The following is a 6,102-nucleotide window of genomic DNA, read 5'->3' on the forward strand; positions in this document are numbered from 1 at the left end:
AAGTTAGTTATGCCCATTTTTTACACTTGTACATTTTGGAGAAAGAATCCGTTTGGCTCTCATAGTGTTTATGGGACATTTTTGGTCAGTCTCTTCACGTTTGTGGATAGGAAACAACAGTCGACGCTCAATCCCCAATTACTTTTACACAAATTTCAAGTGTATTTTGTTTTACGTCACTGTTCTGCTGTCTAGGTTAATTGTGACGATGACGTACCATGAATTTTGAGACAAACTCACATCCATGCACAACCCAGGAATAGAAAGAACCTAGACCGGATCTCCAAATCTTGGCCTTCCCAGCAAAATATTACCATAGGCCCCCTCTACTCTACCTACCTACCTTTAAACAAACACACACACACACACACACACACACACACACACACACACACACACACACACACACACACACACACACACACACACACACACACACACACACACATATATATATATATATATATATATATATATATATACATATATAATGTATGTGTGTAATTCTTAATCTTATGTTGACAAAGTCTCATATAAAGGCCTAGAGGCTGATTCAAATGTCAACCCCTATAAAAAGTAAGGGAGTTAGGCTGGATACAATTGGACATTATTTTAACCCGGGGTGGGTGATCTAAGGTCGGAGTTTTTCCGGCTTTGTACCCGCATAAAGCGGCTCTGGGGCCCACCCAGCCTCAAATCAAATGGTACCCGGGGGGATGGGGGTAAAGGCGGCCGCAGCGTGATGTTGATCACATCACCTCCAAGATGGCCTACATCGAAAATATGTGGGGCCCCACATACCCTAAATGTGCCTTCATGACAGAATGCTATAAGCACAGGGACCTTTTTCTTTACCTTTACCTGTAGCCTATATATTGTATTCATTTCTGTACCCCTGAGTAACTACGTTGATTTTTTACATACGCATATACGATCCCTCTATGCCAATGGCTGAGAACCCCCTAAAGGCTTAATTGTATCCGGGCCCACAGCACTGCGGGGTTTTGAGGCTTGTAGATCCGGCACTGCGCCTGCATAGTTCGTAAATGCTGGAAAGGACATTGAGCACATGAAAGAGCATGTCTCAGCTTCATCTATTTGTGAGGTGCATTATTGGCATCTACCATCATATTCATTGCGGATCCACACATCACTCATGTTAAATAGTGTTCAAAGTTAATATTTACAAGGTTATTGTCAGAAGACTTAGGAGTCGCAAATAGTCCAGGAGTCACAATCGACGTCCGTAAATATTTAAATGTACAGGGAGTTTCTTTATGTACAGTGTTGACAAGCAAGATTTTCTTGGGTGCACACATCTGTTTTGGGACCTTCTCCCTCTAGACGCTATTTCCAAAATGGTTATTCCTATAGACAGAAGTAAGAAAGCTAGTGGAATTAAGTCATTTGGCTCTCAGTTTATTGCATTATTTAATTTTTAATTCGATATTTTCAAGTTCCAATAGAACTTTCATAATTATAGGAATTAAAAACAGAACTTTTCTTAAAAATTAATGATATGCTTCATTAATACTTCAAAGTGGAGTCAATACATGAAGGATGTACAATGATGATACCGTTTATTATTATTATTATCATTTAAATAGTTTGACAAAGGAAAATTTACCTGGGTTCGATTCCCGGGTAGAGGCACAAAGCACAATGTTTCGTATCTCACTTTAAACTGTAGATCCAATTCCTATTAACCGTTTCAGTATACATTTAACTTGAAATAAACTTTGACAAATGAAACTTTCTAAGCTACATTGAAACGATGTTTTGAAGAGTGTGTATGTGGCTTCATATTATACCTAGTGAGTAAAAAATGTGATAATTTGCTTCACATACTTTCCACACCAAAATATGGTTATGTATGTGACCTCATGTTATACGTACCTAGTGAATTTTGAGGAATTGTTTAAAGAATAGTAAAAACTCTTCTTTTGGACTTTTGTATATGGGGCGTCAACCGTGGAAGATTCAAAGGAAAGACACTCACATATTCGCCAACTAATGTAATAGTAACTAATAAACTATTATGTTTAAGCAAACTTGCAATTTTAGTACTGGAATTAAACTGGACCTCTAGATTGTCGGTGTTGACCCAGGATCGCGTCACAAGGTCAATTGGAATCTACTAGGAAGAAGTAGAGCAACGTTGGGACTCGCTTTACTGATCATGCGCCGTTGGATGGACTTGACCTTCAAGAGGTTTTTGCCACACGGACACAATTCACTTTTAACGTTAATGGGCCTCGATATTTTTAATCATAATTTTAACGATGCCATTTCGTTTCGATATACCACTGAACATAGGGGAAGGCGGGACAAGACGGGTTGACTAATGTTTGACCACATGTTTGAAGTACAAAATGAAATCAGATGTGATTTTTATTGCCACAGATAGTTTTATTGGTTCTTTCTTACTAATATTTAAAAAAATGTGAAAACTGAAAAGACACGGCTAATATTTGGGATATATTGTGATTTACTCTACATACTACTTAATTGTAACATTATTAAGTTAGAATAATCATAGAAACATAGTGGAAGTTTTAATTGTAGAATTGTATACACTTACTCACACAAACCACAAACATGAACAGGGTTTCCGTCTTAGCTTGACACACCTGCAAAAGAATTATTCGCCCATCGCATCGTACAGAAACACAACACCTGATCCAACCTTCATCAGAAAAATCCTGACAGTAGAGCCTTGTTTGCGTTTCTTGGCTTTGGAAAGACCAACTTACGTGGGTGCTGCTTTCATTATTTGATGAGTTTGTTCTGCTTTGTACGGTGATTCTGTTAAGATAGCTGTCTTTCCACGTCGTTTTGAACATCTTCTTTGTTCCCTTGATCTCTGTTTGCAATAGGCACAATTAATTGAGGACTTGTAACTTTAAAAGGAGGATGACGCTGGTTCCTCAGCAGCAATGTCGAAGGCTGAACATAAAGGATTGAAGCTGTTTCAGTTGTGGCAGCATCGGGAGGGAGCTGAATGCTGCAGAAGGCAACAAGTCTGTTCACATTACTGTCAACTGGGGTAGTACCCCTTTATGCCCCAACGTCACATTATCAGGTTACACTATCGTAACACGAAATGTGTGAATTGAAAATAACTACATGACCTGTTTTATGATATCAGACAAGCTTGCTGGACAAGTATGCGTTCACAATAATAACCCCATTGTAACTTACAGCAACAAATAGTTTGACGAATTATTGCAACAGAGGGTGAAAAATGTACATAGCTACATTCCATTCTATCTGGAACACCGTCTCGAACTGAGAACAGCGACTGTGCTGTTGAAGTTCCAAGAACATCAGATGATTAGCGCCACTTATTTGGCAAAAACACCCCGTACCCCGTCTTACCCCGCTTCCCCGGTTTGCCCCGCCTTACATTATAAACTTTCTTATGTAAAAATTCCCCTTTTAAAAAAAAAATCATAATTAAGACACCCATAACAAAGTGGAAGAGAGAAAACTGATTCGATAGAAATGTCCACAAAACGGAAAAGAAAAATAAACTTCACAAAATCCCCTAAATAACGACGACATTTAACTCATTTACGATACCACTTGCGACAGAAGAGAGATGTAGCACACGACTTATTATCAGGGGCATACTGACCTTGAACAAAGAAGCAATTATTCCTTGGTCTCCATCTCCTATCGAGTTTTAGGGCCCCTGTTTAACAGTTAATAGAAAATCAACTACCTTAACACTTACCGGTACAAATTAAATTATTGAAATGAATTAGGTTATTTTACGTCACTTTTCTGCCACTTTTGGCTAATTGCGACGATGAGAGGAGTGATATGATGCAATTGATGAAGGGAGACTCACAAAGATCACACATGCCCAGGACGGGATTCGAGCCCGGACCCTTGCCGTCGTAGCGCTGTGCTAATCACTCTTCCCACTGAAGACGGCGCTACAAATCGAGAATAACATGTGTGGACAATGTCGGATAGCTCGTATTTGAAAAAGGCTTGGGGACCCTCTTGTAAATATTTAGTGGAAAGCTAAATTTTAAATACAACATGCAAAATTATTATTAGCGGCAAATAGTTTATAATTTACCAAGTTTGATTGTTTATCGTGTGGCAATTATACACAATGGACTGGTTGAGTACTGGATTCTTGACTGTGGACAATTTACGCTCTGTACGGTGTATAAAGGTTTATTTCATATTAATTGACATCTACAAGCGATTGAGTTAATTCGACATTTCGAAAGGGACTCGCATGTCAATGATTGATTTGGTTTATTTTACTTCGCTCTTCTGCCCCTTTGGCTAATTCTGAAGGTGAGGATGACTGATGACATGATGAAATTGATGAAGGGACACACTCGCAAAGAACATCCATGCCCATGCCGGGATTTGAATCCGGGACCCCTGAGGTCGTAGCGCTGTGCCAACCACTTCGCCCACACAGGGACTGTGTCAGAAAGGTGCACGACAGGTCCTGCTCATCGCATAACGCGTGAGCACCCTTGTGTTCTGACGTCAGCGGGGAATACTTTCATTGTTACGCTAAATGCAGTTCACTTAGGATAAATAATACATTTGTTTGCTGTGTATTTATGCTAAAGGAACCCAATCCTAACAAACAGGCGTAACCTAACAACGTAGGCATTCCGCCTCTGACGTCAGAACTCGAAGTTGGTCTCGCGTTGTGCGATAACTCTCTGATCCGGTGCGGTGCAAGCGCTCCGTCCCGTTCTCTCTCGTTGCTCTCGTCTGCCGTCGAAGTCGTCCGACCTATGCGTCCGACTCTACATGTTCCCTTGCAGTATGGTTGTCACTTTTCCCGCCAGGTGTCGCCCCTAACGTCACCCACCACGCTCTAGGGCGCAGGCGCACAGGATGGAAGCAGAAGGCAGACGCCAACCACACGTTTCAATGATTTCCATCTATTTACTACTAATATTAGAAATGTGACTTATGATTTCTTAATTTTCAATTTTTCTACATTCAGTTTTATCGATAAAATATCCAAGAATCACTGAGTTTTACATCGTCTATGGAGTCCAATCGTCGGCTGAGTGTCCAATAGTGTGACGTCACAGCAGACGACGCTCTGGGACTGTCTTCGCAACGAGATAATTTGTTTTCTTCCTATCCATTTCAATGCTATTTTCTTTCGGAAGGAGTAGCTTTAATTATTGTGACAGCAGTTATGAAACAAAATTATGATGTGCATCGTACATCAATGTAAAGATGAGATTTCGGAGAATACGTCTATATACGTGAGCACATTTTGTACAGCGTGAGCACAAAAACACTCCCTGGTTTCAAGATGTCATAAAATTAATAGTTACTTGAATATTTTGATAAAATTGATATCCAAAGCTCAGTTAACTCAAAATATTTTAATATCTTTCTTTTCAGATATCGCTAGTTGTGAATTCGGTAGCTAGAGGGCAGTAACATCGAAAATGGCGTTCACTCCGCAGCAAAGAAGCTGGTGCGTGTTAGAATTTGCCAAAACAAGCAGTGTTGTGAGAGTGCAGCGTGCATTTAAACGGAAGTTTAATGTTGATCCACCTACACACAAATCCATTCTGCAATGGCATAAAACATTTGTTGAGAGAGGATGCATTTGTGATCAAAGAAAAGAACATTCTGGCCGACCGTCCATCTCTGAGGAAATTGTGGAGCGTGTGCGAGAAGCCTTTGTACGCAGTCCCAGAAAATCAACACGTCAAGCCAGCAGGCAGTTGCAGGTGCCACAAACTACCGTAAGGAAGATTTTACGGAAGCGTTTGCGTTTTCACCCGTACAGGCTGCAATTGGTTTAAACGTTATATCCACAAGACAAGGTAAAGCGACGTGAGTTTTGCGAGACTATCCACACTTTAATGTAGAACGATGAAACCTTTCTGACAAAGATCATTTTTAGTGATGAGGCGACCTTCCACTTGAGTGGAAAAGTGAACAGGCATAATGTTAGGATCTGGGGAAGCGAGTATCCGCATGCCACTCTTGATGTGGAACGTGACTCACCCAAGGTGAATGTTTTTTGTGCAGTGTTAGAGCGTGGAGTGTACGGTCCGTTCTTCTTTGAGGGGCCAACAATCACAGGTGAAA

This window comes from Lepisma saccharinum, chromosome 11 (assembly GCF_977018435.1).
Source record: "Lepisma saccharinum chromosome 11, izLepSacc3.1, whole genome shotgun sequence".
Lineage (NCBI taxonomy): Eukaryota > Metazoa > Arthropoda > Insecta > Zygentoma > Lepismatidae > Lepisma > Lepisma saccharinum.